The following is a 22,761-nucleotide window of genomic DNA, read 5'->3' on the forward strand; positions in this document are numbered from 1 at the left end:
GGTTGATAACTTGTTTCTTTCTAGAAGTCATGAATTTCCAATTAAACAATGACTAAAAGGAAACTTTACTAGAGGTGATTAATTCTGACTTGAAATTTATAAAAGTGAGGCAAGAAATTGAGCTTGACAATTGAAGATTAACCCCTTACTCCTATAGGATTCATGCCTAAGAACCTCTCAACCCTAAATGAAGAACGTGTGTTGCTTAGAGCCCCATGGACTGGGCAGAGCTGGCTCATTGTAGGTGATTCTGGGGTGGATGAAGTTGGAGTCCAGAAAAAGTGTTTGAGAACAGCCTGTGGTGTCAGGATCTCAGGGTCTGGCTATATTATTTTCCTTTCCTTTCACATTACTTAAATTACTAATTTAAGAAAATAACTGATTATTTTATCATAAAGATGCTAGAAAACCTTAGTCAAGTTATTCTAGTTTGTTTTAGAGAGTGACTTTTAAATTTGGATTAAAATCACCTGGTAGGACGCTAAGATTCCACCTCACCCCTGTTAGAATAGCCATTAATAGTAACACCACTAATAACAGGTGCTGGCGAGGATGAGAGGAAAAAGGAACCCTCTTACACTGCTGGTGGGAATGTAAACTAGTACAACCACTCTGGAAAAAAATTTGGAGGCTACTTAAAAAGCTAGACATCGATCTACCATTTGATCCAGCAATACCACTCTTGGGGATATACCCAAAAGACTGTGACACAGGTTATTCCAGAGGCACCTGCACACCCATGTTTATTGCGGCACTATTCACAATAACCAAGTTATGGAAACAGCCAAGATGCCCCACCACTGACGAATGGATTAAGAAAATATGGTATCTATACACAATGGAATTTTATGCAGCCATGAAGAAGAACAGAATGTTATCATTCGCTGGTAAATGGATGGAATTGGAGAACATCATTCTGAGTGAGGTTAGCCTGGCCCAAAAGACCAAAAATCTTTTGTTCTCCCTCATATGTGGACATTGATCAAGGGCAAACACAACAAGGGGATTGGACTATGAGCACATGATAAAAGTGAGAGCACACAAGGGAGGGGTGAGGATAGGTAAGACACCTAAAAAACTAGCTAGCATTTGTTGCCCTTAACGCAGAGAAACTAAAGCAGATACCTTAAAAGCAACTGAAGCCAATAGGAAAAGGGGACCAGGAACTAGAGAAAAGGTTAGATCAAAAAGAATTAGCCTAGAAAGTAACACACACGCACAGGAAATCAATGTGTGTCAATGCCCTGTATAGCTATCCTTATCTCAACCAGCAAAAACCCTTGTTCCTTCCTATTATAGCTTATACTCTCTCTACAACAAAATTAGAAATAAGGACAAAATAGTTTCTGCTGGGTATTGAGGGGGTTGGGGGGAGAGGGAGGGGGCGGAGTGGGTGGTAAGGGAGGGGGTGGGGGCAGGGGGGAGAAATGACCCAAGCCTTGTATGCACATATGAATGATAAAATTAAAAAAAAAAAATCACCTGGTAGGGACAATGTTAAAATGCAGATTCCCAGAATCTAACCAAGTAAGTCTAGAGTAAAATCAAGAAATCTGTATGTTAAAAAAATGTCTGTAGTTGATTCTAACATATACTGTCCCCTCATGGGTTCCACCTGAGAGATTTTGATTTGCAGAAATATTAGTTCAGTCTGAGATGATGTAGGACCGTAAGTGAATGCCAATTCAAATGCATTTCTTAAAAAGATGTAGTTTATTTTTAAATGATCTGTGGTTGAAATTAAGTGTTTGTTGTTAGCTTGCTGATACTGTACAGCATAAGAGCACATAGAGACACAATCATGATTTTTTGTGCTAATATCAGCAGAAAACTACCACTTGACCATCATCTTAATTAGCTATTTTGCATTATAAATACTGTGAGCAGTCAGCAGTCATCAGCTGCAGGTGTAGATCCACCCTCTGGCTTATTCCTATGTAATTCGAAGACATGACATTAAAAAGACCATTCTATTCCGCATCTGGAATAAACGAACAGTAGTAATTCAACACTGAAAATAGTTTTTAATAAGAATTAGTGAATAGCATGCTGTATTGGCTGATTCAGTAACCTTTTCTCTTTAGGTACAGCCAGCCCATCTCAGCACTCCACTGTTTCCAAACAAGTATGTAAGTAGCCAAGTATCAATAGGTGACAGTTTCATAGCAATGGAGAATGCCCTTCTCTTCTGCCATCACCTGTGCTACTCTCAATCCGTACCCACAGAAAAAGTCCTCCTGGATTGTATGAATGTGTGTGTGTGTGTGTCCATGTGCACACACCTGTTGTGTATGTGAAGAGTAGGTTAGTAGGGAAAGGCAATAAAAAAAAAATCCTTCTTATCTCCCAGCTAGGTATCAGAACAGCTCCAGAAACTGCTTGACTTCTACAAGGCTTTGCTATTCTCTTGAGAATGAAGAATATTTCTGAATTACTAAGTAAGCCACAGTTTGGAGAGGTTGGCTCTGCCTTGTAGGCTATGATGCAAGTTCTGGAATTTGTCATTGTTGGAACTCAGAAAATGATATGTGGAAGAACTACACTTTGGCATATTTAGTACTTTGAACTAAAGGGCATTGGAAGACCTCAGAACCAAGATCGCTCTGAACTTTTCCAGTCTTGCTATCTCTTTACCTTTATTCTCCCCAAAATGGGTCACAGAAACCAGAATTCCTCTTCCCAAAGACAGGTCATAGAAACTAGAATCTGTTTTCCCAAATTAAGCCATAAAGCCTAAAAATACTGTTTTGTGTCAGAACTGCCCTTAAAAAAGAAATTCTCTGATCTTCTTTCTCTGATAGTAGAACATAATTCTACAAGGGGGTCCTACAGTATACTTGGGAGGAAGAAATCCTACACAGAAAGGCAGAAAGAAACCCCTAAATTGACCTGAGTTTCTCCCTTTCAGTCTGTTACCATCAGCTTACACTCTTTTTGCCCTATCTACTTGCCTGTACATTCTTTATCACATCTGAGCATGAAAAAGGACATTTTCCCTTGGGGGTGTTTGTATCTGTCTGAAGGCTCCTGTGTCACATAAAACTTTGATTAAAATACATTTGTTATGCTTTGTCTTGTTAATCTTCCTTTTGTTATAGGATTGTCAACCATGACCTTGATGAGAAAAACCATCACACCTTTCTGCCTCTGTGGTATCTTTATGCTGGGACTCTTCAGTATTCTGACTGTGGTAGGAGAGTTTTAATTTACCTCAACCATTTGCCAAGGATCAAACATGAAAGTGGCTGGAAGACATATTTGCAAGAATAAGTGGTCTCCAAAATGTAAAATGTAACTAGCAAGTAGTTTACTAATCTTTAAGACTGTTGTATATAAAAGAACGTGACAGTTGCTTAATAATTCATGAAACAAGCATTGATGTCACAAGTCTAGCAGAATCTCCATCCAGTAAAAGAACACCAGGCCCCTCTGCATGGGCATGTCTGAATGTTACAAGGCAGAAATACATACAATATCTACTACATGTCACTCATCATCAGTATTAGACTGAGCCCACAAGAGTGACATGGACTAAATTTGCTATAATGCTAATTTTCATTGCTATTAATGAACATACAAATTTAAATCATAGGCCAGGAAGTGCTATTGTACCACTAGCTTATTTCTGTCCCACTCAGGCTGATAAGACATTCTCCAGACAATTGTAATTATGGATAATTTGTAAAAATAATATGAGCTTCTTTTAGTTAGATGAAATAAAAATCAATTCTTCATTCAATTACTATCCTTGGCTGCATTATGATAGCTACTCCTGGGTAGCTAGTAGTGTCAAAATAAAACTAATAATAATAATGATAAAGCTTTTGAGGACAAAATCCTTCTTTTAATATAAGAAATACTCCTTTTTTTAGTCCCTCTCATTCCAATGAGTCATGAACGAATTGTGCATTCTTGTTTCACTTCTTTGGTGATAAAGGATTGTAAGTAAATAGTGCTGTGCACAATAACAACTGCTTTCAGGAGTGTGGTAATCATACCACACTCCTGTGATGATCATGATCACTTTGTAAAATAGAGAGGGACAGGTCACCAGTGTGTGCTGCAAACATACTAAAAAATGGGGTGCATGCCATGAGATTTTTCACTGTCAAGGTTTCCTGTTAATTTTTTTTGGGGGGGTAGAATGGCATGTGATGTCTTAAGTTAAAAACTCAGATCCCTAAACTCAAGGGTCCCTTTTTGTTATGTAGATATTACTAGTTTCACAGGATGCCTTCTGTAATAACATTCAATGTCAATGTCAGCTAGTTGAGCATTTAAATTAAATCACAGACTAGGAAGTGCTATTGTACAATTAGCTTATTTTTGAGGAATTGAGGATAGTGAGGAAGCCCAAAGGTGTCTGCTATCCTAGGATCATGTTTCTAAGCCTTCACACTTGTACACCTTTCAAGCAATCTGTGCTTTTGGTTCTTTAGGTCTTCTGATTCATCATCATTTTCTCCCAGAATGCCTAGAGAATTTACTTATTTCTTCCTGGCACATTTGTTTTGTGATAATTTAAAAAATCAAGGATGGATCTTGAATCATGGAAATTTGGGCATCTGTGAATTGAAATCAAATCTGATGAGCTGGTGTAGTTTAGCATGTTTCACAATAAGCTAGCTATTCAAAAGCCTGGGCTCAGATTTGAGAGTGTCCACTTACCACCTGTGTAATCCTGGGTAAATTGTTTCTGTGGGGACTGAATGAAATAATACCTGGGAAAGTTCTTTCAAAACCAAAGTGGGGGAAAAGAGTTCTTTCTAATGAGTCTGTGTACTGCCTTCCTTGCATTGAAAGTCTTTCTTGAGAGAGGAATGCAGAGACAAGTCAGAAGAGTGTTGAGCACTTGGGACAGTCTGTACAGACTCCTTTTTGTAAACTTAGCCTTGTTTGTGCACCTACTCATGACGGGTGGTAGAGCCCCGAGGGGAATAGCCATAGAAGCAACAGGATTTTTATTTCTATAAAGAACAATTGTCATTTTTGGTGGCCATGACTAATTCCATAATCATTGTTAGACTCTTGGATGCTAGTCAGAATATTTCTGGGATCCTAGGCATACAGAAAATTAAAGTCTTTTAACAGAAATAAAGGCATCATTTAGAAGAACTCATGTATTTGAGTAAGCTGGAAGAATTAACATATTCCATGTATTCCATGGTATACATTGTCTTTAAAGGAACATCCTACAGTAACACATTATTTTACCTTATTGCTTGCTTAATTAATGTCAGGTCAGCATCATAGCATCAAACAGGGTATGACATTGAGTATCACAGTGGTGAAAGATGGCCAACACAATATGTACTGCTTGTTTTCCTTTCATGTAAGTCTATTGTAAAGATATACATCTGGGTCTCTTTCTTGCTTATGATGAAACCACAAAATTTTGCTTGAATTGTTCAAAATAACACCACAGATGATTTAAAAAAAACTATGGTTCAAGTTTAGTACCACCTCCTGAGTCCAAGGTTAGGACTGATTTCTTTGTACAAATGACTAGAAGTCAAGCTCCTAAGTGCTCCTGTGACATCAAAGAAGCAAAAAGACAAAATATATTTAGAAAGGATCCATCTATTTCAAGTCTCATTATATAGAGAAATAAAAGTTTGTCTTCTATATGACATTACTCTTGTAGAAATTATTAAAGATCATTTATTCACAAATGGTTCCTGAATAAAAAGAATTCAAAATGGCAGAGAGAGGGGTTGGCAAGACATGAATTCAGAATGGGTATGTACAGGTTAGGATACCTGCTGGCCATCTTAATGGAGATCTTCAGCAGACAGTTCAAGTTCAATATACATGTTGGACCGAAGGGCTGCTTAGAAGTTATCAAAAAATTGTGGATATACTGTCACCCAAGGAGATTATGTATGGTTACAAATGATGATAGAAGGAAACCTATTAAACAGTAACAGAAACTTGCTAAGAAGTTATCAGAAAGGCAACAGAGCAGTCCTAGTTGTTGTTTTGTAACATTGTATAGGGTATTACATGATACTTTTTCTGAATTTTTTACTCCATAGAAGATATTTTCATGGAAAATTTTACATAGTGGATCATTGTAGTTTTTATTTAAACACTGTTTCACATGTAAGAGTCCATCATTTTTATCCTATAATATCTTAACAATAATAGTTGAAGGAAAAAAGGATATATACTTAGTTGATAACCAGATTAATAATATAACAGATCTATTAAACTAATCTTTAAGAACTTTTTAAAAGAGGTATGCAACATAGAATATACAATCTTTATACATCAAAAAAATTTCAATGCCATTAATCATCATGGAAAGCACGTTAAAGCCACAAAGAGATATACCCTCATACCTGAAGAATGGCTTTTATCAAAAAGACAAAAAACAAGTGGTGGTGAAGATGTGGAAAAAAGAGAACCCTTATACATTGTTGGTGGGCAAATAATTTAGAACAGCCATTATGGAAACAGTATGAAGGTTTCTTTGAAAATTAAAAATAGAGGTACCTTAAGATTCATAAATTTCACTACTGGGTATATCTCCAAAGGAAACGAACTCAATATGTTGAAGAGGTATCTACATGCTATGTTCATTATATACACTATACACATGATTTTATATACAACAGCCAAGATACAGAAGTGATTAACTTGAGTATCCATCAGCAAATGAATGGATAAGGAATATGTTGTTTGTATACAGAGAGGGCTATTAGTCAGCCATAAAAAGAATGGATGCCTGTCATCTCTCCTGAACTCGAAGAATATTATGTTAAGAAAAGTAAGCCATGGATGGAAAGACCTTATGATTTTGCTGACATGTGGAATCTAAAAAAATATTGAACTCATAGAAGAAGAGAGCAAGATGGTGGTTATGAGGTCCTGGGGCAGGAGAAGGGGTGGGGCAGGAATTGGGGAGGTGTTGGCCCATGACACAGAGTTCAGTTACACAGGAGTAGTAAGCTGCATTGTACAGTATGAGGATGACAGCTAATGATAATGTGCTGTATATTTAAAAATTGGTAAGATAGTAGATTCACAGTGCTGTACTACACAAAAGATGATGATGTGTGAGGCAATGGATATGTTAGACTGAGTCAATCATTCTAATATATTTATATGTATATGCACACTCATATACCATGTTGTACCCTTTAAACATAAGCAAATAAAAAGAAATTCATCATCGAAGAACCCTCTGTATTAGGACTAGAGCAAAGATATCAGAAACGTGATTTCATACCCTTGCACACCAACTAAACATTCAAAGTCCATATGAGATTTTCTAGGCTTCTAGGCACTATATAAGTGGTATACTGCCTTTCTCCTTAAAATATTCACAGCATCTATTTCTAAACAAACAAACAAGAGTTTCACCCAAAGTTTCAAAACTGCCTTGATAATATATTTGCTCAAAACAAAAAGTCCTCAATCAAGTTGTGAGGCACCATTTGCATACTGCTGTGATGGTAGATAGAGGATCATGTTTAAAATCCTTTAAAACAAAACAAAAATGCTTACTTATTCCTGAAGGTATCAGTGAAAGAAATTTTATCATCTGTAAGACTGTGATTTAAATTGTTCTTTCATAAAGTAAAATCTTTTTTGAAGCAACTTAAAATTAAAATCATGAAATGCCTTCACTGCACTTGACAATGTCATAAGGTAATAGTATTTGACTGGCCATAGCCCCTGATCTCAGTCTTGTCTTAATACTGATTGCCCATTTGAGTCTGTGCTTCTTGTTCATACTAGGTAGGACCCAACTGTAGCATCAAGATCTCTGAATCTCTTAGAACATGATTTTCTGTTATATTTATGTATAAATATACAGGAAAGCATCTACATATGTATATGTGCATAATTTTCACATTTCTATGACAAACTTTTCCCTCTGAGAATCACATTTAGTTTAAGAGAAAACATCTCTTGAAGGTTCCCAAGATAACATTGTCACTTTAGTTCATTATTATTTCTTCAATTATTTTATTTTATTTTTGTGCTTCCACATTTCTGATTATTTTAAGTACCAACTCTTTACAGGCTTCATACTTTGAAAGGATCACACAGATTTCATTATGTGTGTGTGCATAATTGAAACTAAACCTTAGCTATTAACATGTGCAGTGTACTTATAGAAATTTGGGAGTGTAGCAGGTTTGCTGGCTGAAGGTCTTGAACTAGAAACTGGATGGTACCATTCATAGACTTAAGATGCTCTTGTTTTGTGTGATCAACCAACTTAAAATATGAAATCTTCCATTTGCTAAATGGGCATAGTTGGTGGCTCATCTCCCCACTACACAACTCCACCACTGATACTGCATGTAGACTATCAGCTCCAGGATGGAGACACACTGGTGTATTTGTCTTTACTGTTGTACCCCTACTAATAATGGAGAACGTGTGAAGTAGCTACTCGGTAAGTCTAGAGTGTTGACTAGAGGTTGAATGGATGCCTGATGGGCCAGCCTGAAGGACTGAGTTCTTATTTAGACTGTGGGGAATAAGACTCAGTCTCAGTGCAGAGGCTAGGGGAACCTCCTGTATTGGTTTTGTGCTAAGCTCACAAGGTTTCATCAGCATCCCAGCAACATGTGGTTAAGTGTAGGCAGTCCTCAAAAGTCCGACTCAGAATTCTGAGACAAGGTACCTTCTGACCATTACCAGTGAAAGTTGAAGTACAACGCATGAAAATGGCCATTTTAGAATAAGTGATCCTCAGAAATGTTTTAATTATCTAAAATGTTCCTAGATATCCATTGAAAGATGCATGTGTAGACTAGTCTGGAGTATTACTGAAGAACAATGTAATCTAATAAATTACGTTCAACCTCAGTGGCCTGAAGAACTTGCATGGAGCATATAAAAGGGAAAATTGGACAGTAGAAATCTATTAGGGTTTATCTGTTGGGTCATGTTTGACAGCCAGCTCCTCCCCAATCCTGCTTTTCAGAGGGAGACTTATTTGATTGTCCACTGGTAGGCACTAATGCATTCTGCCCAAGAGCCTAAAAACAACTCTTATTCTGAGCAGGGGAGACTGAGAGAGCTCTAACACTTTCATTTGGATCTTAGCTTTGAGTACTTTTTCTGATTGCTTGGCTGTGTCCTAATCCAGGGCTGACCATTGTGGGAATGACATCCAGTGGTGAAAAGTTACACATTTATTATGATTAATAATAACTTCCTGGTTCCTCAACAGAGGTATGTATTGACCTTTTAAAACTGTGCACCTTGGAGTGCCGTATAGGATGTTACATTGTTGGTGGAAAAGACAGTTCCAAGATTTCCAACTTTAGAAAATGCTGTACTCTATGTTCTTGTCTACATACATTTTACATGTTCATGTATACATGCAACCCTGGTTGGTATGTAAAAGATTGAGAAGGGCTCAGTAAGGAGATCCATTTCATCTGTTAGAGCACCAAATTTCCTAATGCTGGTCAAATGAATGAATTTTTAAGAAATCATGCCAGGGGCTGGCAGAGTGGGTCAAGTGGTAGAGCACCTGCCTAGCAAGCTTGAGGCCCTGAGTTCAAACCCCAGTACTGCCAGAAAAAGAAAAGAAAAGAAATCAATCCAGGAATACAGGACACCATGGTAGCAGAAAGTATTACTCCATTGAAAACTTTTAAGTATTTTTGAAACAGAATCTTGTGCTGTGTATGAAAGAGGACTCTTAGGCCCCATCTTGGCCCCAAAAGATTGCTGGGATTATTTAGCAATATCTGCCATGGATGCAGGAAATGTGAGGGAATCATACATTTTCAGCATCCTTGCTTCAGATAAAAAGTGACCTCACAAAGATGCTGTACCTTGTGAGACCCTGGACTGATCTTGGCCATTCTTATTCATTAATTGCAGCCAAGTGTGGACCATCCAGTTACCCATGACCATTTCTTCCCCATTATCTTGTAGTTAGAGAAAGATGTGATGAATACACAGAGCTTCAAATATTTTATTTATTAAATGCATCTGCTTATAGCCTTAAGCAGCATGGAGCCCTCAGAGTTACATGTTAATGAAAAACCATATAATAAATTAGGTATATTAACAAATCAAAGTATAGATTTTGTGTTTTACAGGTAGCAAATGAATAGATAAAAGCAGCCTCTCCCCCTTCCCTTTTTATCCCAATTCCAGTTGTGCCAATTCAAATTGGTTTCACAAAGCATCTAAGACTCAAGGAAGTGAAGAGCTTAGAAACTGTAGATAATGATGGTACCTACTTTAATGGCTTACTGAGAAAATTAAAAATGCACATGGAGATTTTAGTATGGTACATGACACAGAGCAGGGGTAAAACACTTTAGCTGTTATTCATGTGAAATCTAAAGGTCCAGAACACTGATGTAGCTTTCTAGTATTGTTCCTGGGCAGCTTCTCAGAATCCACTTTTGTCTGCTCCATCAAGTGCAGGATATTTTTATTAAGACATGGTTCCTCTATTTTGGAATGTGTCACTTTTCAGGACCTCATTCCTAACTCTTGTCCACTTTTGAGTTTAGGTGGGTAAGTCTTCATCTCTAGCTCACTTTTACTGTTACATAATGGGGGTGGGGGTACGTGGATTTCTCCCCCAAGGTCAATCCTCTTGTTTCCAGCCTCATCTTATTTCCTCTTGCTCAATGCTGACCCTGCATTTGCCTCTGAATTCAGCCACCTGAAATCATCTTACTTATTCAATAGCATTTTAAACAGGTACTTGCATTTCACTAGCTAGTTTTTTGTTACCATAGCACTGTGACTCTTGTCAGGTCCTGATTTGAAACCATCCAGCTTGACTAAGTAGTTACTAATCTGTTTGGTTTCCATTTAAACTTCCCTTTTTTCCCCATGTGCTCATTACTGTGGTTTATATTCAGCTTCTGATGATAGCTAACCATTTTTTGTGAAGCTTAGAGCATAATAGGTATTAAAAGCTCAAGCCTTCTGATGCATCTGCTATTTGTTTTCCCTCCCTACTAATTAGCGGGTCTACATTCTCCTTTGTCTTGTTCCTAATGTATTTGTGAAATATTGTCTGGTTGCCCTTTGTTTCTCTTGCTAGTTGCATCTCATATTGTACTTTGGCTTTCTGGCTGCTGTTTCCATATTACACAAGCCCTATTCTCTTACCCTTGCCTTCAGCAGTGTGCCCTCATTTTCCTTTTGCATGTCATTTCATCCTGGCAGCTTAAAGCTCAGCATGGGTTTTGCTCTCCATAGAATCACTAGCTGGGTGAAAGCTTGAGGACAGGCTCTTAAGCATTAGGAGAACAGGAATATTTGGCTCTTCTGGTATCTAGCACTTAGCACAAAATGTAAAACATTGTAGTATTTTGTGGAAAAAATTGACCTACCCCTACTCAATAGCCTAGAAAATTTGCTATGGTCTCAGGCCATGGTCTGGATATTCTCAGGTATTGTTGGCTTCAGTGAATGTTGAGCAAGATATCAGGTATGGAAGGTTCTTTCATTCAGCTCTTCTTGCCCCTTCTTGCTGCAATGAAAATTAGTAGAAACTTCAGACGTCTCCATAGATCTTTAGACAAATGTTTACAAAGTATTCCCAGAGACAGTTTCATGTTGTTATACCATTTCAAAAACGTGAAGTGGCCTCAATTCTTTCATGGTAGTCTACTGCCTGATCTGGTGCAGCGAAAGATTTAATCAATCTGATTATGAAATAGAGAACAATGGAGTCAATAACTGTGATGCACATTTCTTCAGATGGTAATGAAGACAGGGATAAAGGCAGCTATACTCCTTCCCTACTGGACCTTGTAGCTTGCAGCAAGCAGTCAGAGGTTCAGTTCCTCTAAACAGAATAACTTACTTCCATTGGACCATGGACCACTTTTGGCACTTTTTGAATAACTAGGATGATCTCTGCATGCTTACCTGGATCTCATATATGTCTCTTGCATGGTATTTTCTGGTTTGATAGTAAACACAAGTGATAGAAACCTGAACAAGATCTAATTTACCATCCTCATTAGTCATTGAACCTGGGGCCAGTCCTGTGGTCTGGTCTAGCTCAGCATCTGGGAGGTGGTTTTCATAAATGGAACATCCTGAAATTGTTCATCTATAGGAAGACTTTCTTGAGGAGAATGGGACCTGACAGGAGCATTTCAGGCATTCTTTAATTTTCAGCACTTTGCTTTCATGAGATACATCTGTCGGGACTATTTTTCTTTTCTTTTTCTACCACTAGGAAGTCAAATTAGCTGTTGACTTGTGAAGTTCCGAAGCTTCTTTACTGTTATCCTAAATGCTAATAATACAGACACATCTTACATATCATATCCAAAACTGTCAAAAGGAATGTCATGGGTCATTTTAATTCTGACTCATTTACTTTCTGATGTCTTTTTTTTAATTATTATTTATTTAGCCTAGTAATAGGCTATGCTTGACCCTTTAAAAAGCAATTGTTCCCAGAGATTAGCCTAGGCTGTGCTTCATGAATATATAGAACATGCTCCCAAAGATCCACATAACTTGCCCAACTTTGATTATGGCACTTTGGAAATTGTGTTAATGCTTAACTCTGTTCCTAGCTTGTTACTTAGCTAAGCCCTTCAAAATCAATGCCAGGCTGTCCCTGGATTGGTATATGTATCAAGCCTCAGAGCATCCTATGGTTTATTTAATTTTTTGGTTGACTTCCTTGTATTCTGCTTGCCTCCCTAAAACTTGCCTCTTATTCATTCCCTTCCTGACTACTTTCAGACTGTACTCCTAACAAACTTTCATCACATGGAAACCCCTCAGGTGACCAGTTCCCAGTGACATGATTCCACAACTGTAGGTATAACTTGATTATTTTAGATGGTTGCCTTTTAGCCACCTTGTTTTTCTTGCTTTGGAACCTGGATCACCCAAAAGATGGTGCCATCTTTTCTGAATACGAAGTCATTTGTCTATTACTATTTTGTGGTGCACTGTGTCCAATTTGAATTCCACCATAAGAAAAGAGATGCTAATACTAGGTGCAAACATTAGCTTTTTCACATTCTGTGCATCAACATTTACTACTTATGTAAGGATTTTTACTGAGTCTTGATTACTGCTGTGCAATTCAAGAAAATAAGAGAGAATTTCTACTCCTATAGTTTTGGGGATTATAGGATCATAATGCAAAACAAGACCATCTCACTTTCCATGAGGAGTCAAACTCCAGACAGGTTAAACCACTTGTCCAAGTTCACAAAATGGTAGACACAGAAGACAGAAACATAACCTCATGCCATCTTTTGAGTAATTCTGTGTATCAGAATTTTGGTTTTGTCAGCCACAAAGAATTCAACTGTTGTGGTTTTGTCAGCCACAAAAAATTCAAACGCACAACTGTATAGAGGTAGACTTGTCTTAGGGACATTTTTTAAACTCTATGAAAAGAATTCTTTTCTCTCAACTGCTCACAAGAGTCTCAATTAATTAGAAGAAAGATTAGAATAAGAAAGCTATAGCAGAAGAAAGCATCACTAGATGGGTGATGGTAGAGGTTGGACTGGGTGTCATTTCTTAGAAGCCACCTGGTCCTTAGTGACATGAAGGAGATGGTAAGCCTGATTGGGGTGTCCAAACAACAGCTGGGTGGGTTTCAAAGAGATGGGGGTGGTTATGACTTAGTTTGTCACTTTTTCAATGGAAATGAAATCCAATGGTGCCAGTGAGGCCATTGTATTTATTCAAAAAATTGGCAAACCCTAGGTGTGGGAGGTTGGAAAGCCGGAAAAAGAAATGTCATTTCATAAAGGATTTTCTAGCACATTAACTACATAATTCCTCAGCAGGATTGCTAGTTCTTTGCAAAGTACAAACATCTCCCACACAATTGTCATAGTGGGATTGCTTTTGGAAAAGCTTCTGAGCTCTTGTTGAGAGTCATGATGGCTTTTCTGCACTTAGGAAGACCATGCTCTGATTGCTGTTGCCTTTGTCTACCTTTTTAATGTGCCAATCAAAATCACTTCCTAAAACTGGGCTAATTTTACAAGACAACCTGACATTAGCTTTGGCTGATGTCTTCAATACACTCAACTAAGAAATCCAGGGTTCAAGTGTGAAATATGAGTCTGGGTGTCAGCCTAAACTCCAGGAGAGAGTCACATGTCAAAATATCCTATTTTTTATTACATTAGTTAAACTGACTGAAGACAGGATGGTGGACAGCTAACAACCTTCCATTTTTCTTGCTATGTATCCTGTTTCTTCCTCATGTCCCAAATTCTCATATCAGGAAGACAAATAAGAGTAAACTGGTTAAAAGTTTGGGTTCTGGGGTCAGTCAGCCTGGGTTTGGCTAGAAACTGATGTGGTCTTCCATTACTTTGGACCAGTTCTCTTCCTATTCAGCCCACCCAGTTCTCCTTGGGATCAGTCACTGAATTAAGAATACTACTAATAATAACGCCTACCTCTATTGATACTGATTACGAGTGTTCTTATTGAGATAAGTGGCAGAGTAAACACTCAATAAATGTTAGATGTAATTATGCTACCGGACATTTTTTCATAGGCAAAAAATGAATGACTGCACAAATGGGTGCCTTTATGCATTTCTTCCAGGAGTTTTAAAATTCAGCAATGAATGAGGATGATGTGGAGGAACCTGAGTTCTTGTCATAGTGGAAATGCAGCACTGTGGGAAGAGGAAGAAGTAAACACAGCCTGCGAAGGACAGGCTTGTTTGATCATGGTGAATAAATATAACAAGCTGAGAAAGAGGGTCTGGGTTCCAAGATGAACAGGGTGTGACAAGAACTGGGAAAGAGCTTGTCTTTTTCCCAAACTTCAGCAGATACCAGGGATGGGGTTAGGGGGAATGCAAACTCAGCCAAGGTGATTTTTGCATTTAAAAAAATGATGCTGAATATTTATTTTCTGCCATTTTTTTCTCCAGATCTATGGACATAATTTACACAGGACCCTCGAGGGTAATTAAGCCTGTGACTGTTTTGCCAGTAAAATGAGAAAAGCCAGCTCTTGGTAAATTCTGAATTCTACTACGGATGTTGCAGAAACAGAACTAAAAACAGCTGCAGTTTATCTGTGCTGCCGAATCGACTATAATTTGCTGCTACCCTCACCCTTAGCACACAGCAATCAGTGCACAGAAGTGCAGAATTTTAAGATGATGAATGTTTTATTTCTTAAAATAAACAGTAGCAATTTAGAGACAGAGTTATGTGTTTTACATTTTTTTATATAGTAAAAGTATATTGGAAGCTTCCTTAGTGTCAAAAATCCTTACATGCACTTGTCAAAAATATCAAGATGACAAGCAAATATGGAATTTGGATTTAAATAATAGACTTCTGAGATCCAATCCATGAAACTTCTCATTGTTTTGTTTGCCTTGACTGAGTGATGCTTATTCCCTGCTCCTAGATGGGTTATTTTAAAGTTGTCATATTTTATAGTCATGCATTCCAAACTGTGACTAGACCAGAATGCGAGTCTTTGTAAAAGTTCCTTTTCTTTTTTTATTTTGTTTTCAGTCAGGGTCTTGCTAGGTAGTCTGGGCTGGCCTTGAATTCACTTTAGAGCTCAGTGTAGCCTTGAACTCACTATATATACCGAGCTGGCCTTGAATTTGTCATTCTCTCGCCTCAGGCTCTGGAGTGCTGGGTTTATAGGCATTTGTCACCATGCCGGACTAAAGTTTACTTGGCGTCCAATCAGCACATTCCAGTCACCCAATGAGTTTGCCTTGGTGACTTCTGCACTTTAATAATCTGCCCACACATCCTTCCCATGTTTGTAACAATTTCCATGTTCTTGTCTGGGCTGGTTATTATGAGTGTTTGTAGAATCGAGATCTGTGAATTTTTAGACACACCATTACCTCATTGGTGATTAAGCAAGTATTAATTTTACCAACTAAAGTACACGATCAGGTGTTAAGGTGCTTCTCCATTTCAGATTTCAATGAGAAAAAAATGTTCATCCTTAGTATCCATGAGATATATACCCAGTTTTTACAGGAGGAAACTGGCAAAGTGAACAATGTTCTAAGAGCTAAGTTCAAAGAGCAAAAATCGGAGGCACAGGTCTTCTGTTACTGACTCTACATCTTTCCCACTTAGCATGTGACCTTGAGGAGTCACAGATTCTTTTTGTGCAACATTTTTTTAAACTTATTTCGAGTGAAGTTAACAGTGATAATAATAGAGTATTAGGGAGGCACAGTGGGACATGGAGCTAAAAAGCATTCTTTGAATTCACATGGTCCCTTTTTGCTTCCTCAAGGTCATTTGGTTTCTTTTACTAGATTTAATCAAGCTCATGTTTCCTAATTATTAAATATAAATGCTCAACTACTATATATTAGTGTCTGAAAATTATAAAGTAGAAGAGATTCAGTTCTTAAATGAATGTTACTTATAGTCAAAGCAATTAAGACAATAAATGATATGACCCCAATGGAGGATTTGAGAGGATGCTATTGTATGAAGATGACTAGGTGTTGTATTCATCATAACTGTGATTTCATGAGTTTGCACAGGTAGTATATGTATACCAGCTTCATTTGCACACATAGAACCAATTGTGAGAAGCTGGCTCCATGTGTATAAAATGTGATCAGATGGCACTGTAGAGTTCAGTGCCCTATGGATAGCCTGAGGGCTTTAACTGCTTGGTACCCTCTGTCCTTAGCAGCTTTTAGAATACTTGGTGCATTTTTTTACTTGTATTTTCAGATTTCCTTGCAAGTCAAAATGCCACAGGCAAAGCATTTTAGTTCTTGTCACTATTATACATTTATATAACCTGTTATGTAATTCCTTACTTGTCATAAATGTTAATTAGCTTGCTTTGCAAGGCATCTAGAGGTTATTCCAAGTTTTCTGATGAGGAAATAGAGGGGAAGATTGACTTGGTGTAACAATTTGCATCATTCCACATGATGGCCCAATAGTATTTCAGGAGTTGGCACTCATTCTCTTATTTCCCTGGTTCTTTGCTTAACTGGCAGATTGAAATATCTGTAGATATTTGTTTTCTTTGGAGGAGGACCTGAAAAGCATCTGTTGTCAATCTTCCTCATCTAGACTCTTCCCAACCATACATGATGGTGAATCTACATCCTCATTCTTCTCTCTCCCAAGGTTCTCTTGGGGCTCTATTCTCAACCAGAACTGGGAATATTGCCCTAGGAAGCTATCCTGATGGTGAAGTTTTCAACACTTGATCACATTCTGCTTCATGTGTGTTACTTCCTAGAACTAATGTCTTTAAGTTCTTGGTGACCAAGGACTATGTCTGTTATTTTTCTTTATCTTCTGCCTCACCTCAATTAAGCTGAACCTGAAGATGCTCATCAAAAACTATTAATTCATATCAAAAGGAATCTTTGATCAGTGGATCACCACCCTTCAGTAGGTCATTAGGAACTTGCTCAATCTATTGAGAACAAATCCCATGAATGGATCACTGAAGACAACCAACTAAAGTCTAGGGGCAATTCTTTCTGAAAATTTCTCCATTTCCACTACTTCAAACTGAGTTACATCTCTCATTCCAGAACGTTTGAAATTAAGAACTTTACATTGACATATGTTCCCTGAGTATCTAGGGGTAATACTTTTAAAGCCCTCAGGAGTTCTGTGTGCTTGGTGAAGAATATGAATGAACCTGTCAGCAATCCATCAGAACTGGATAGCTCCAGGGTGTTTGTGGAGGTGATGGCTAGTGCGAGAGCTGCTGGCAAAAGAAGGATTCTAGACTTTGCTAACAAACATTACTTTTGCCCCTCCTTTGGAGCGAGTATAGATTGTGGTGGGGCCTGTAGCAAAGAGGATTCATTATGAGAATTCATATTTTTGAAAGTTAAAAATCTTTAAAGGAAGTGAACACTTTATAATATAGAAATTTAAGACACCTTATTTGGATACATAATATGATCATCTTGTCTCTTTTTTTCTGTAATTTGAACTTTCTGTTATTATGTGTAGGCATCTCTGCTAAAAAACATCTTGAAGCCATAGGATAACAAATATGAGGTTCCATATTGTTCTTACCTTTGGCACTCATGTTTTTTTTTCTTTTCTTTTTCACACTTTGTACTAGACAATGAAAGATGTTTTTTATTTAATTGGACAAAAATAGTTGCTCTTATGGACTGATAGTATTAATTTTCCTCTTTAAAAAAGCCTTCTGATCCTAATAAGTTGATTGTATCAGCATAAAGAAAATGCTGCTTTTTCATCAAATCAGATCTAGTAAGACCAGATGTGAGGATGATCTGGTTATGACATTTCTCATCCTTTGACTGCTAGATCTGATATGGTGATGTGGTTTCCCCAGTATGTCAGCAATTTCATAAGAAAAAATAGGCAAAAATCTCTAGTGACTTTTAAGTAGTGACTTTTTCTAGTACTGTTAAGGGGCATAGAATCTGGGTAGGTGTTAACACTTAACTTGAATTGTTTAATGACATTGACTATTTATCATTGTGTAAAACTCAGAACAGTGAAGAGTAGATGGCCTGAATGACCTTACCTTTTAATGGTGTTAGATGGATCACTGAATTGCAGAACTCGGAGTTTAGGCAACAGGAACTTCCTGTGAAGGAGTATGTTAAAAATCATCACGAGGATATTTCTTTTAAGCCTGGGATGGTGACCAGAGTGTTGATTTGACCCCTACTAAGACTAATAGCTGATCTTTCAATCTTCTAATGTCAAAAGAAATTCAAAAGAGTAACCAAACGCTGACTGTGATTTCACAGGAGAGGGGGAACTGCCAAAACAGCAGGAGCCAAAATGACTTTAATTTATCCTGTTAAGAGTTTGCAAAAGTATCTAGACTGGACTTCTTATAATAAGCTAGGTCTCTGGTTAAATGTGTATTGGTAGTAAGTACAGAAATCAATCTTTTCTATTGTTAAGGTATGGAGCTACTGAAACTTGGTATCACACGTTCAATTTCTGTTACTATAGATGTCAGCAGCACAAATAATTACCAAGTTCCTCTGACAGGATGGAGGGTGAGGAACAGGCATGCTGTTTGAACACAGAAACTTCTCAAATTGCTTATTTCATTTATACCCTAGAGGAAGGAGCTGGTCACTTTATATAAAAAAAAAAAAAAAGAATAACCAGAAAGAAAAATGAGGGCAACTTTTCCTGGTTCTCATGTGCCTTCAGGAATAGAATGATTTTTGACATCCGGACAATGATTCATTTCAACGGATATCTATTGAAGGTTGGACATTTGCTCTTTTGGGCTGGCTTTTTAACCAGTAAACAGAAAAAGACATAATTCTTGCATTCCAAAACACTTTAATAAATTTGAAGGGAGGAACTATGAGTACAAATCATGAGCCTCCATAAAGCAAACTGTAATAGCAGGCCTATTATTCGTACTGTTTGCTATAGACTGCTTGAAGTAGTTTACTCAGATTTACTCATCTGATTCTTCCAACCCTTAAAGAAGGTGATATTATTATCTGTGTTTTCATAATAGAGGAAATGGAGGCACAGACAGGCTGAAATAACTTACCCAAGGTCTCTTGGCAGGATCAGTATTCAAGCTCCAGCTGCAGAGCCTGTGTTAATACCCACTATATCCTGCCTTCTATGCGAAATGACCCACCTGCTTAATCCTGAGTTTACTTTATCATCATAGTCTGTTCTTTTTTTCTCCTTTACAGTTTATTCTCCAAACAGCAGAGTAATAGTTAATATGATTCTCCAGTTCACAATCTTTGCGTTACTTCCTGTCTCATGCAGAACGCAACCCAACTCCCACGCAGGCTCGTGGGGTTTCCATATTCTACTGCCACTACACTCTGATGCCATCTCTCCCTCGATCTCCTATGCTTTCTGACCTTTCTATTCCAGGAACATCCCTAGCTCATTTTCCTTTTAAGCTTTTTGCACTTAACTATTCTCTTTAACCTGATGGGCTTTTGCTGCATGGTATCTTTGCATGGTATACTTCCTTCTATGTTCAGATCTCTGCTCAGATATCTTGGATATAATCTACAGTGGTCATCTCACTGCCTAGAACTCCCCCATTCCCTTACTGCTTTATTTTCTTCATGACACTAACCACTATCAGGCAATTCATTCTTGACGTATTTGCTTGTTCCCTGTTATTGTTATTAGAATACAAACTCCAAGAGAGCAAAGAGAGCATGAAGTTTACACAATTTGTTCACTCCTGATAACCCCGGTTACAAGAACACAGACTGGCACATTGTCAGAGCCAATAAGTATTTGATAGATGATGAAATGAACACATGTGATGAAATATCACCTGGGGGATGATAAACTTTTAAAAGTGAAAAATGCATATAAAAATTGCTATTTGGTGCTCTTCCTCACCTCACCCCCATGCTTCCTAGGCTTCAACTTATTAAGCAAACCACCTAAATATTATAACAAAATAAATGTTACTAAAAGCTTCTTTAATTAAGTAGATAGTTGTACAAGGTGCTAGAAGCCATTGGCATTCTGGATCAAGCATTAATGCATGACATCTTATTAGTGAGATGTCTAATCTTCATTCAGATAATAGCACTTACAGGTTTGTGAATAAGACGTGAACATCTTGATTAAATGAACATCTATAGAAGTATATAACTAAAATGAAGCTACAACCAAGAAAGATGTAATAAATTAATATTAAAGGCAATTATGGGTCACATAAATATGATTTCTTTCCTAGGAAAAGAGGCAGGGCAGGCAATAGAATTCATAGACAAGAACAGATAGAAATCAGATTCCCCTTTGGTCATGTACCGATGCCTTCGCAAATGCTAGACTTTGATTACACATCAAGTTCATTGGCAAGATTGATGCAGAGATCTGGTTGTGAGCCCCAAACATCCCTCATTCACTGTTGTACTTGATGATGGGGAAAAGGAAAATTCCAGCTGATTATATGAATCATCAGGAGTTCATTATCAAGACATCACAGAGGATTTTCTGCAATAGGAGTACGGTGGCCACTGTCCCAGGTTTCTAAGTTTGCACCAAAGTTCTAGTCATTGTGTGACAGGATTTGGGTTAATCTCAAAGACAAGGGAAATTTATACTTCACAGTCCTGCAGTCTGGAAGGCCAAGATTCAGATGCTAGCATCTGATCTCTGGGGAGGTCTGGATTCCTGGTTCACAAGGACCGTCTTTTTACTCTAACCTCCTTGGTAGAGGGGACAAACGAGTTCTCTAGAGTCTCTTTTATAAGTGTTTTAATTCCACTTATGAGGGGTCTATCCTCATGACCCAAACACCTCTCAAAGGCCCATTTCCTATTACTGATCCATTGAGGTTTAGAATTTCAAGATCTATCTATTTTGGGGGGACACAAACATTCAAACTACAAAATGTCACAAGTAGGCATGACAGAACTAGGTCAATTTACTTGGTTATCGCCAGTCCTCTCCATTTCCTTATAATCACCTCCTGATTCTTCCAGTACATGACATTATTTGCAAAAGAGAAATCAATCTTACAAGCAAAACAGTGGGAGATAAAGCTAAACAGAGCCTCAAATCCTCCTTGAGTATATCTAATTCTAAGGAACTACATATTTCTCAGTAAAAGCACGTTCTAGATTTACCCAACCATGCATGCAGCCATCTTGGGATTCGAGACATATGATCACTATGATTTCATTAATTGAAAATACATATTTTTTTCTTTTAAGAAATCTGGCTGAGGGAAGTATTAAAATTATAAGCCATAAAACACAAACTCAGCTAATATCCCTAACTGACATTCTTCCCTGCAGAATATTGAAAACTCACTTTAATAATTCCTAATTGCAGCTATGGTTCAGATAAATCCAAAGGTACATTTTAGATGGCTTGGGCAGTTCAAGAGCATGCTGAGACTCTGATCTAGGTTGTTTGGCTTCAGGATTTGAGGAAGCAAATAGAAGCAGCTGCACTAAGGATTTTGTGCAATTAGGTTCATGCAGATTCTAGACGTTGCTTATTAGGTCTGTCACTTTCAATCCATCTGGTATTTTCATGTTCAAGTTGTATTGTGGGTTGCTCACTGGGGTCAGTGGTTTTCCTTTTACCTGCTAGACAGTGTTGCACAACCGTGAAAGCTTATCTGTTGGAGGCAGGATGCACAATTTGGCTGCCTATTACAAGGCACATGAATTTTTGATTTGTCTGTGTGAGACGGCACAGACACCTCCTAGGAGTTCCAGTTTGGACCAGTTCAAGACTTGGATATTATTCCCAGGTTGTTCTGGGCTTATTCATTTTCATTTTTTGCAAGTGTTCTTTCCTCTGGTGCTTTGTGTAACATACAAAAACAAGGTAAATGCTGTGAAAAGCTAGTTTATCCATTTTATTTCATTGCCTGTTTGGTATTGATTCAGAAAGCTGTAGACTAAATTAGATCTTACCCCTGGAACAGGGCTTGACACCTTCAAACTTCCACTAAATTGAGGGCTCTCAATATTAAAGATCATATCTGATTTCTTAGAATGTTCTAATTTTTAGCATGATTCTCCTTTTCACTTTTCTCCCCAAAGTCTGATTTTATAATGTCAACTTTCATTTGGATGGAGAAAGATTGAATTCAAAGACATTTAGAAAAATTCAACATCTATACTGCACACCCTTCTTCCCAAGACTTCCTCTCTTCCTACCCTAGTCACTCATTCGGCTGTAAAGTGCCACTGAAATCTGGAATACACTTATTTGGCAATTTCTTCCTTTTCCTCCGTAACTTTGAGCAGCTTTATGGGATTATGCTAAGGTATATTATATCCTCTGGACTGTGTAATTATGAGATCTCTACTTTCCTGGT

The 22,761-nt window shown here is 37.7% G+C and overlaps 1 protein-coding gene across 5 annotated transcripts in view; it reads right to left on the minus strand.

Annotated features, from left to right (window-relative positions):
* Positions 1–22,761, minus strand: part of Celf2 (CUGBP Elav-like family member 2) — an 808,044-nt gene that overhangs the window by 739,465 nt on the left and 45,818 nt on the right. Inside the window, exon 1 of one of the 5 annotated variants that reach the window (XM_074056687.1) lies at positions 18,487–18,505. The exons of the other annotated variants lie outside the window; for them this stretch is intronic. The gene's annotated coding sequence lies outside the window, so the exon portion shown is untranslated. Of the gene's footprint in view, positions 1–18,486; positions 18,506–22,761 lie in introns of those variants that run through there. 5 annotated transcript variants of the gene reach the window in all.

The sequence above is a fragment of the Castor canadensis genome, chromosome 15 (genome assembly GCF_047511655.1).
Source record: "Castor canadensis chromosome 15, mCasCan1.hap1v2, whole genome shotgun sequence".
Classification (NCBI taxonomy): Eukaryota; Metazoa; Chordata; class Mammalia; order Rodentia; family Castoridae; genus Castor; species Castor canadensis.